Below are 12,353 nucleotides of genomic sequence, written 5' to 3' on the forward strand. Positions count from 1 at the left end.
GAAATTAGATAACTTTTAGTCTTTCGCTGGCTTTGTGAAGGCAAGAGCAGGTAGCAAAAAATCACAAAGAGAAGAAGATTTTGAAAATTCAGTAACTAAGTTCTAAGCACAGTAATTGTGAAGGGCAGTAATTGTGAAGGGATATCCATGGGAAGGTTTCTTAGTATAGGGTTGTGACACAGTTAGCTGAAGTGATGAAACAATAGAACAAAGTCAATGTTGAACAGATGACAATGCAAAAAGCAGCTGTGACGTAGGAAACAAGAAATTGGCTCTATTAGGAACAAACTGAAAGGAAGCTCAGAATTGGATGCAAGCAAAGATCTCTGAAGTATTGTTTGACAAAAGCTTACGCATAAATAAGAAATATATAATTTATGTATCACGCAGAAATTGGCAAAAAAGTTGGTATGATGCAAAGTGAATTGAAACCCTTGAGTGCAAATAGTGATAGTGGGTTTTTTTTTTTTTTTTTTTTTTTCCCACAAAAAGTTATTAGCTTAATAAACTGCCATATTGTCACTGTTTTCACTTAGCTAACAGTGACTATTTCATGAAAAAAATATATATGTTTAGGCCTCTTGAGAGTCCTCTTAAATGAGGATGTTAACATTTCCCTTCTTAGTTCTCTAAGTTTTGTCTTTTGAAATTTATTTTTCTTATTAAAAAAAAAAGTAATTAGTGAATTAAAATAAAGAAAAAGCAACTCAGATTCTCTCCAGACCTTTAAGCAGGTAAAAGTTTTGAGAATCTGCAAGAAGAGAGACTATATAGATGATAATACAGTAATGAAGAGCCAAGATAGAATAATACAGGTATATTTTTCTAAGTCAGTAATAATCAACCTCCATTTTCTGTAACATGAACTTACTAACCTTGGAAATAAATAGGCAATGTGGAGTGAAGGTAGAGAAACTGTCTTACAATGAAGAAATCATTAGTAGTATTTCTGCATCTAGACTGCAAGTGATTTCTGTTCAAGAACACTTAAAATTGTACAAAAAAAAAAAAAAAAACTTAAGCTCATCTATAAGGCGTTTGAAGCATTTTATCAAATCAGCTAATGATTATGTATTTGAGAACAGGCCATTATTTTATGGGGAATGTAAGGTAGAAATGTTCAGTGTAACTACAAGCTTATTAATTTAGAATCAGTATCATGACACACTACATAATAATAATAATAATAATAATAATAATAATAATAATTCCACTTGTATATAAAGTCTTATGTCTTCCTGAAATCAATATTTCTGTTCAGTAGAACAGGGAACTATGGTACTTTGAGTGGACAAGGAAGACGAATACGTAAGGCAGAAGTAGTAATGCAAATTACTCATGATTGATTTGTGGACTGTGCCTATCAAGATTTTAAGATGTCCAGACAAACTTCCTGCTTATACTGGTGTTAAGTTTTATTTTGCTTCAGTTCAGAAAGGCTAAGAGTAAACTACTGATATTGATAAAAAGCTTACTCCTGAAGATTTTTTTTTTTTTCCCACTTGAAAAATCTCGAGGGAGAAGAGGAGAGAGGAAGAAACTGTTTGTTGAGGAGCTGAAAGTTGTGTTCTAACTGAAATGGTCTCAGGCTTAACTTGAGCTTGAAGTTTGCAGGAAAAACAATATTCCTCTCTAGACTACCACAAAATAATATACCTGAAAAAAAAAAAAAAAAAAAAAAAAAAGGTAGCTCTGAACAATATCAAGGCACCTTGGGCCTCCAAGAACAATTTTTCCTATCTGTAATACTTTCTACAAATCAATAAATAGGAATGATTCTCTGTATGAGCAGCATAGCTAAAGGCAAAAAATAAAATAAAAGGAAATAGAACTGCACAATTTAAAGATTATTCCATGCAAGAATCAAAGGAGCAAATGCTGATTTAGGCTGGACTTACAAGACAGGGATCATCAGTATTTCTTTTCAATTTACACAGCAGAAAATGTCACCCATTCTAACAGCTACCAAGGAATTGCATTAAAAAAGAGCATAAAAAAAAGCAATTGTTTTTGAAGTAGGTTGAAATTTCCACTTCATATATCCTTATGAACAATATTCTTACACCACGCCTTCAAGACTGCCTGTGGCAAGATTTCTTCATGCACCCAAGAAGGAAGAGCACAGCAGAGGGCTGGGGAAGGGGAAAAGGAAGAGGGAAGAGGGAAGGGGAAGGGGAAGGGGAAGGGGAAGGGGACGGGGAAGGGGAAGGAAACCTCTCTGAACTAGAGACAAATGGCAATAAATGTTAATTATGGTTCTTGTCCATTAGATGTTAAACAAGTGACAGGAATGATAGACCATGTCCTCTTAACTATGGAAGATGAGATGAGGTAAAATAAGGATAATCACCCAACAGTGGCTCTCTGGCCTGAATAGTCCATGGCTGAGTATCTCAGGGTCATGTTCTGTATCATCCCCAGGAGCTGCTTATTGAACCCTTGGATCAGGGATCTCAGTTTTGACCTTTGCTTAAGTCATGCAAGTGTACAGCAGCTCCCTACCCTGACTAATCATTGTAGTTTACGCTGCTTTGCTGTAAAAAAAATATGTTAAAACCTCCTGTTCTGCCTCCTGTCTCAACCCTTGCTCAGACACAGCCCACTAATGCTAAGGCAAGTGTGTCAGCCTACAGGTAAGAGAAGAGTTTGCCTTTCAAATATTTTCAAATAGTCTGCAATAGTGGAAAACACCTGATCTGGTAGTGATGATGTCAGTGTTGGAGGGCTGGACATCTCAGGAGACCTCCATTAATAGGGTCAGACAGAGAAAGTAATTACTGATGGCTCATTAAGGAAACTGAATTTCATTTATAACACCCATTCACTAGCTGTGTTCTTGAAGGACTGTGGTGACTGGCATCACACCTTGCTGAAAGCAGGCCCTCTGCACATGGCTGAACTCACATACATGAGGGAAGAAATTGCCTTCTGGAAGAACTGTTGCATACAAAGTTTTGACCTGAAAAGTTCTTTCCAAAAGAGCTGACAAATGAAAATAAATAAATAAATAGATAGATAGATAGATAGATAGATGGATAAATAAGAAGAACAACCGAGGAATGGGAGGCAATAAGGAGAAATGAGAGCTAAAATTCAAATGAATTCTTTTAAACAGCAACTTGGTTTAGTGAGGGATGCTGCTGCCTATAGCAGGGCATTGGAACTAGATAATCTTAAAGGTCCCTTCCAACCATTCTGTTTCTACAATTCTATGCTCTATACAGCCATACTCCAAGCAGGTCTTTAGCTCTTTCTCCTACACCTCTCAAACAGTTTTGTTTTTAGAATAACAAATAAACTTGTTTATTGATTGGCATGTACGTGCTTTCTGTGGAGGATGGAGGAGGAAAAACTTTCTAAAATCCAAGCAGAAGCTGCCTCTCCTAATCCTAATCATCATTTTCTGCAGGCAACGGCCTCTCAGAAGTCTCAGAAGAAAATCAGCCTTGTGTTTTCGCATGTCTTCCCGACCATCCAAGCCTCTCCTTTCCCCTGCAGCCTGCCGGATCGGAGTGAAGGAGGGAGGCAGAGAAGCGATGCCCTGCCCCCGGTTCGCCACCAGGTGGCGCTGCCTCAGTTCCCCTTGGCACGCTAGGGAGCAGAGTTGCGTTTGGTGCAGGTGGTCAGCTCTGACTGCTCCAGCCACAGCGCTTACCGCACGGCAGCTCGCCAGCCCTTTCCGTCGCAAAACACCTGGTTTCTCAATTCTCAATTGGCTTACGCTGTGTTTCCAACCCCGACAAGCAAATGGAGTCCAGTAGCTGTTAAGTAAAATTGTATTGCTGTCTCACACGTGCTGTTTGGGAGAGAAAAGGGAATTTCTGTTATCCACCGTCAGACGCTGATGTTGAATTTTCACTTAAACCTGTCTAGGGGTTACACTGATAGTCCCCAAGAGATGGATACATTTTTGATGGCACGTGCAGAGATGAGTCTTTGATGCATGGAGATTGAAACCAAGAAGCCAGGAAAAAGGTGAGATCATGGCTGCATTTTTTTCTACACCCTTGCTCTATCCATAGGTATGAGAGTCTGAAAGGATATCTGTAACACCATAAAACTAGTCAATGAGGTATTCCATTTCATTCTGAACTTCAGTGAAAACTATCTGTAGATCAGAGAGTGTTTTAATATCTAGAACAACTTCAGAATAATGCTTTGTGGCTTTGTAAGTCAAATGCTTGGATATCTGTTAATTTGACAAGATTATATGTATTTTAAGTGACTCCCCAATAGATCAGGGTTTAGAATTAATCATTTACTAAGGAAAATGCCTTTACTATCTGGATTAAAAAATCTTCCAAATGTCTAATCAACAGAGAGTCAATCTGTAGATCTTCCTTCCGCTTCCCCATATCTCTGGCTGATAAGCTTACTTATCAGCATAGACCTTACTTCTGGAGGCCTCTTTGTGTAGCAGAGGAGATAAATTCCATTCAACACAGATAAAGAATTTAAATTCCTAATTCTATTCTAGCGTTAGAATTTAGTTGGTACTTTCCTTAGCTGTACCTAGATATGGGTGCTTTCTGACATTATCCTGCTAGATTTAACCTAAGAGAGAACAGATTCGTTTGTGGAAAGGTTGGGCCAGGAAATAGGAGATTCTGAACAACTGCAGTTATAGTTCACAAAGATAGGAAAAGTTACTTCAGGAATTGCTTTGGCAGATGTCTGAAATCTCTGACTATATTTAGGGCTTGACAGACACGCACAGAGTCATCTGGTAAAGTTAAGATCAGCAATGGTAACAATCAAGTGGCTGTAATTAACCTCAGTCTAAAATCAAACCTGAACTTGAGATTTAGTCACCTGGCCAGACTGAAATCTGACTCTCATCCTGAGGCAGGCAGACTAATTAGAACCAGGAAATTCCAGGAGACATGACTAGGGCTACAGTTTGTGCTAGGCAACTGGTACTATTATGGGCTATTAAAACGTGCCAGAGTATGTGCCTGAGTCAGATTTTGAATTAAACAATCAAAGCCAGAAGTAGAGAATCAATTGGAGTTAAATTTAGGCTTTGCAGGGACTGCCCAGACAAATTTAATGCTTACAGTCATTTAGGTTAACAACATAATTGCATGTCTAGTGCACGTAGGCACCAGCAGCTAAGGATAAGCCATGGAGATAATATCATGGGTCATGTATATGTAATTACAGAGTATTGTTGATAGGTTAGATCTACTATGATCAAGAACCTGTGCAGGGTTGCAGGTTGCCACTGATAGGTGACAAGAAATGAGGGCACCTTGCCTGACATTTAAACTGGCTCAATGGCACCATGTCTGGATGAAGATTACTGACAACTGGCATCCTTCAAGTGTCAGTACTGGGAGCAATGCTCTTTAATATTTTCATCAGTTACATTGACAGTGGGATCAAGTGCACCTTCAGCAAGTTTGCAGATGACACCAAACTGTGGGGTGCAGACAACACACCTGAGGTACAGGATGTGATCCAGAGGGACCTAGACAGGCTTGAAAAATGGGGCCAGGGGTCATCATGATGTTCATAAAAGCCAAGTGCAAAGTCTTGCACCTGGGTCACAATAACCCTTATTATCTGTAGAAGCTGTAGGATGAAAGGACTGGGCTCTCAGCCAAGTAGAAAAGAACTTGAGGGCATTGGTGGATGGCAAACTGGATATGAGCCAGCAATGTGCTCTCGCAGCCCAGAAAGCCAAATATATCCTGATCTGCATCAAAAGAAGCTTGGTCAGCAGATCAAGGGTGGTGACCCACTCCTATTCTCTGTGCTGGTGAGGCCACACCTGGAGTACTGCATACAGATGTGGAGTCATATAGGCAGGAGAGACATGGACCTGTCAGTGAGCATCCAGAGGAGGGCCACAAAAAATGATCCAAGGGATGGAACACCTCTCCTATGAGAACTGTATGAGAGAGCTGAAGCTCTTCAAAGGTTATAAGAGGTTTTGAGAAAGAAGTGGAGAAACTTTTTAGCAGGGTCTGTTGTGACAGGACGCTAAAACATGGGATATTTAGACTGCATATAAGGAAAACTTTCTTTACAGTAAGGGTGGTACTGGAGCCCTGTAGGCACTGGAACAGGCTGCCCAGAGATGTAGTGGATGCTCCAATCTGACAGACATTCAAGGTCAGACTGAACCAGGCTCTGAGCACTTGATCTGTCTGTAGATGTCCCTATTAATTGCAGGAGAGTTGGGCTGTAGCATGACACCTGTGAAGTAAGATTGAGGGAGTAATGCTTGTGTAGCTTGGAGAAAAGAAAACTTTGGGAGACCTCATTTAGGCCTTCCTGTAATCTATGATTCTATGATTCTATGACTAGATGACCTTTAAAGCTCCCTTCCACTCAAATGATTTCATGAGTTTACTCTGACTTGAGTAAAGGCATAAGGTAAGTTTCTAGGCAGTTGATTAACTAAAACGATAGTATGGAGGTTAACATTAATGTTGGCAGGGCAGAAAAGTGTAAGAATTATTTTTTTAAAGAGTTTTCAGATCTAGTTCTGTGCCTGGTGAAAGTGCCTGTGAAGATTAGGTGGCTAAGGTTGTTATGTGACAAAGTGAGTGCTTTTAAGGGGGAGGCAAGTACTATGCTAATGTCTGAATTGGGGTTGTCTGGTGAAAGAGATGAACTTAGATTAGATCAATATTAAAGAAAATAAATCTGGTGATAAAGTCCGTTGGAACTATTGATAGTTACTAGTTTATCATGATATTAGGACTTAGCCCAATAAGAAATCATCTGCTGATCTGACAGATGGAATTTGAGCAAGCGGAATTTGATTTAGGAGATGGAAAACAAAACAACAACAACAAGAAAAAAAAACAAGTAAAATCTACATCATGAGTGTAGAGAGCACGTGAAACATGAAACAGAGCAAATGAAATCGATAGACTTCAAAATGTCAAGTGAGTCGCTAAAGATCATTTATGACTAACTACTATGGATAAGATTCAGTCAGGGAATGAAGTTGAGATCAGGAGGCAGAATTAGGTTGACAAGGCCATTGGGTTGGATCTATAGACAATCCTGGTTGATCTTGCTGATAGGATAATGAAATAGAGCCACAGTGCTGAAGCTGAATTGAGGCTGGAGGTCTGCTTCAAATTTACTACAATCAGAACAGACCTACATTTCACATCAAAACAGTATTCTTTTGACAGATAAGGATATTTTGTCTGAGCTGAGTAGACACTGGTGCATGGTAGTGCTTGCGTGTTTCTACATCACAAGTGTATAATTTGAAAAACATGAGCTGAAAATTGCATGTAATCAAATCAGGAATGTGTTACATTCTGGATATGGTTTACCTATTTGGCGGGAGATAATTCAGCCTAGGAATTATTTTCGCCTTCATCCCTGCTCATACATGTTAATGAAGTTCCTGTTAAAAGCTGGCGGCAGGAAAACTATTGATCCCAATGTGTTTGTTCCATGTTTAATATTTTCCCAGCAGGAACAGGAAGGTTGGAAATATACTTAAGCTACTTGAAATAATGAGCTACTTCCTCTCTTTCCAGCACTTAAAATAATAGTTTGGGGGAGGATGAAGAGTCATTCCTGCCAATAATTGAATAGATCTACTTTATTTCATTCCTCCCAAAGATATCCAAGTTGTCTGTAATAAAGGAATTTTCTATACCTGGCAGCTGTGAGAACATTGCTTGTTTCCAACAACAAATAGAATCAGCCTTCAGCACCACATTCACTGACATCTATCTTGTGTTCTCTATCACTGTAAATCTAAGCAGAGTCCGTGGTGTTTTCTTGTAAAGTCTGGAGACTGTTTGCATACCCACTCCTTCAGTGAATAAACATCTATGTAGTTTATCTAATAAGTAAAGACTAGCTGACATCAAGTGGTGTACAAAGGAGAAAAGGGAAGAGGACGCACCAGCCATCTTAAATAAATAATGTCAAAAGTGAATCTTTCAGCAGCAAGATAAAGTAGAACAGCATTCATGACCCTCTTTACATGCACTTCCTGACCTTTCATGCTTTTCCACTGCTTGGCTGGGAGAAGCATTGTACTTTGAACATTGAATATTATATCTTTCCTAGGAGAGCCCACAAGATTTGTGCCAGGTCTGGGTTTGGATTGCTACCCTCTCCTCAGGAGACTTCACTTATTTACAAAACACAGAACTGGTAGCAAAACGAGGAATGTGCTCTCAACAAAAGTACTCCTTTCTTAGCTCAAGAGACAGCACTTCTGTTATGACCTTGAAATTTCTGAGGAATTAAGATTTGTCTTAGCAGCAAACTTAGAAGTTTAATGTACATTATGAAATTCCTGAAAATCCAAGGGCGTATTGAACTTACTGACCAAAATGAATATATTTAATTACTGAAATACTAGTATTATATCAGAATACAGAAGATTTAATACAAAATAAATCAATAAATATATCCAATACAGTTTCTTGAAACAGCTTTATTGACTTACACGTAAAGTAAGGGGGGGAATCTGTCATACTTGAATTTATATATTTGGAGATAGACTGTAAAATGTACTCCTTTACAAACTGTACAGATTGTGGTACTATAAAGAGCACTATGTACCCTTGAGTCTTCCTTCCTGCACCCACCCTCTCAGACCTCCCAGAAATAGGTAGACACTGATTTTTGTGAAAATTTGACCTGCATAGAGGTTTCTTGCTGATAGCCAAGAATGTACTAATACTCTTTTTTAGTAAAACTAAATATGGATCGTAACACACTAAATCTTTTCAGATATCACCTAGGAGCTATTGCCCTCCAAGACCTGTCCAAGGCTCTGAGTACATAAAATAGCAAAGGAAGTAATTTTGCAAATGATCAGTAGTTTCGTGAGACAGAAAAAGAAAAAAAGAATCGAGGAGACAGTTGCTCAGTGATAGCATCCAGCAGGCTTTGCATGGATGGTGCGTGATAGAAAACAATTCTAGGCGCATTTAGACAGTCTCAGTGGGTCTCAAATATCTCTTACAAATTCTGAGCATTGGGACTTCTTAGAAATCAATAATGTATTTACAATAAAAGGAACTGATGGGTACCCTATCTTGAGACTGGGTTGATAGAATTTCACAACAGTATGTTTTAGCTACACTTGAGAATGTATACATTCTGATGATGAAGTTTTGTCTATTGTAATTACTGTTCCTTTTTTTATTTTTTTTTTCTTTTTTTCTTTTTCAGTCATTTTTCTCCTTGAATATCTGCCCAACTCCTGCTGTTAGAAATTACGTTTTATTTTGAAAACTAGAAATGAGCATAATGATGGTGATAAATACATAATTATGGAGCAAGAACAACCCTATCCTCAACTTCTTAACATAACTAACATGTGGAATACTTTTCACATATACTACTGGAACAATAAAAATAGGAATTTGCTCACTGTGCTTTCCCTGAAACCAAAAATATATGCCCTCAAATGACTCATTTTCACGTCATACAAAAGTTTCAGGATGCTAAACGTCTTAATCATGCCGGAAAGTAGTAAAACATTGTAATTGGGTAATAAAGCCACAAAGTTTCTCTGCCCAGCCAAGATGAAACAAAACAAATTTGAATGGCTCTGCAAGTCAGGTGTTCCTTATGAATCAGTCTAATAATTATAGTCTTGTATTATTCTCTGTTTATTGGTTGGATTGGCACAGATGTATTATTAATATAATAATACACAGATGTATGTATTATTTTTGTTGCTTTTCTTTGTATTAATCATTTTGCATCCCCTGCTTTCTCTTTTCATCTCTCAGTTCAGACATGATTTAACTGTTTTGCTACCACTTTCCAAATAGATTTCACTTCAATGTAATATGATAAGATGCTTCCATTCAGGAAGAAAAGATATTGTAGATTCTATTCTGTACCCAGTATATCGGACCTAGCTGACCTCTGCTTGAATCTAGCTGTAGTTGGCTCCTTTGGTACTTCTCTGGAGTACAAGAATGGCTGTCCTCTCAGGAATAGTTTAGTGAGCATATGAGCTCCATTTAGCAATTCTGGAAGCTCTCACTAGGTTCACATTGTCTCCAGTTAAGTTCATAGAATCATAGAATCACAAGGTTGGAAACAATCTACAAGATCATCTAGTCCAGCTGTGCTCCCATCACCATTCCTACCACAAGCTACTAAACCATACCTCGCAACTCCTCATCCAGACACCTCTTGAACACTGCCAGGGACGGCGACTCCACCACCTCCCTTGCAGGCCATTCCAGTGCCTGACCACTCTCTGAGAGAAAAAGTTTTTCCTCATGTCTGAAGTTCTGTGCCTGTCAATAATGATAGCCTTCTCTTAAAACACAACCTTTCTTCTGTAACTCCACTGAACTACAGGCAAATGCCTGTAGATTAGTAGGAAAATAGATGCATAAAATTGGCAAAAAAATTGTTTTTGAGAAAATTTGTTGTGTCAACTCCTTAGTATTCCACTGTATCATAGAGCAATACCTTAGGTTATTTTGTTGTAGTACTTTGCAGGGTCAAACCATGACTCCTAAATCCATGAATCTATAGCAATGGCTTCTGGTGGAGAATCTGTGCTGTTGTAATACAATGAAGGGGCAAGGTGTCAAGTGTGTGCAAGTTGTTTATCCTTGTCAGTGTTGTGGTTATTTTGATGCTGGTGTGGAGAATTTATTTTATTTTATTTTATTTTATTTTATTTTATTTTATTTTATTTTATTATTTTATTTTATTTTATTTTATTTTATCAATGATATTTGTGAAGATTGTGTGATGAATGTATAGAAGCATGATTTTTCTTTCTGTAAATTCATTATGAACTCTATTTCACAGTACTAAACCAGCCTGTTCACCAGACATTTGACAATATTGGCATCCTTAAAAGAGGAAGTAAGCTGAAGGGAATCATACAGTGGGCTTGCCAGGGAGCATTGGTCACGGCACTGATGTGTCCTCATGGCCTTCTGAGCATTCTCCACCTGCAACATCCTCAGGCAATTTTGTTGTAGCTTGACATCTAGTAAAAGGGTAGATTTTCCTGGCAACTAATGAAATGATAAGTGAAGTCTATTTTTTTTTTTTTTTTCCTTCTTGTTTGACAAGATAGAGATAGAAATGAAAACTCAATCAAGAGTTATAAAACACAATCTAACACTTCTCACCTGCGGAAGAAAATAAGGGAAAGAGTGGGGATGAACTGGGGAGGGACAAGCACATTTTTTCTGTTTAGACAGACAGTTGCATTAATTTTTCCCTTTGGGAACTATGGCTTTTCTTCTAGCAAATTTCCATTAATACCTCTTTGCCTTTCAGTTAAAATATGTATAATAAACTGCCATATCTTGTAAACCTAACTGCTGCTGAGAATAATAACTCACCTGTGCACTCTGGCTTTCTCCACTTTGAACTCATAAAGCCACCAGTTTTACACTTCCTCATATGCTCCCTCACGTAAAGTACTCCCTCAGAGAGTAGGGCAAGAGATGCCTAATCTGTCCCCTTGCCCTGCATATGCGCATTGAGAAGGCATATGCAAAATTACATTGGTCACTGACTGTTGGTACAGATCTGAATGCTTGCTTTTAGCGAGTATAATGAGGAGTCAGGTGCAAGATCTGAAAGCAGAAAACTACCCTCTCTTTCATTTTTATGAAGCCTATCATGGTAAGCTTCAGGAAGTGAGAGAATTAAAAAAGTATTATATGCTGCAAAAGGAATAACAACAACAATTATATAATAATACATAATGACCATAATCATAAATCAGATGTGGATTAAGGAGTGAGAAAACTGAGTGTAAGGGAAGAAGTCAACTGAAAGACAAGGGAAACAAGAGCTCTCAGATAAAAAGTGAAGGAGATTCAGAGCACAGCAAACGCTGGAAACCGATGTGGAAAAGAACTGAGATTAAGCAAAGAGAAAAGGCAAGATGTAAAACAAAGGGCTTTGACCTTATATAATGGTTCTTAATGCTTGGGATGTAAAATGGGGAATATAACAGCTGTCTCATCTCTTACTGGAAAAGGAGAAAGAAGGAGAAATGGGATATTGTTAGATTTGTACTGAAACTTAATTGGCAGAAGGGAAATCAGCAGTGAGATCAGTTCCAACAAAGCAAAAATGCAAAACTGAAATAAGTAAGCTGAATATAGGAGTTAAAAGACATTGGTGAGAGAAGTAAGGTTAAATCAAGAAGTAATTGAATGGGAAGAGGTCAGATGTGGGTGAAAATAAAGCTTGTAATCACAAAATTAAAGAAAGTACAGAGCAAGACAATTTGATTTGACGTGCACAGATTTATATATATTCTTGCAACAATTTCCATACTTCCAAGTACTTGATTTCTGGAACTGCTATTGAAGTGGATACATCCTCTGGAGAAAAAAGTTATTTCTTACCAAATAGTA

Source organism: Lagopus leucura, unplaced genomic scaffold, assembly GCF_019238085.1.
Source record: "Lagopus leucura isolate 7727_CA_CO unplaced genomic scaffold, USGS_WTPT01 Super-Scaffold_100018, whole genome shotgun sequence".
NCBI classification, from domain to species: Eukaryota; Metazoa; Chordata; class Aves; order Galliformes; family Phasianidae; genus Lagopus; species Lagopus leucura.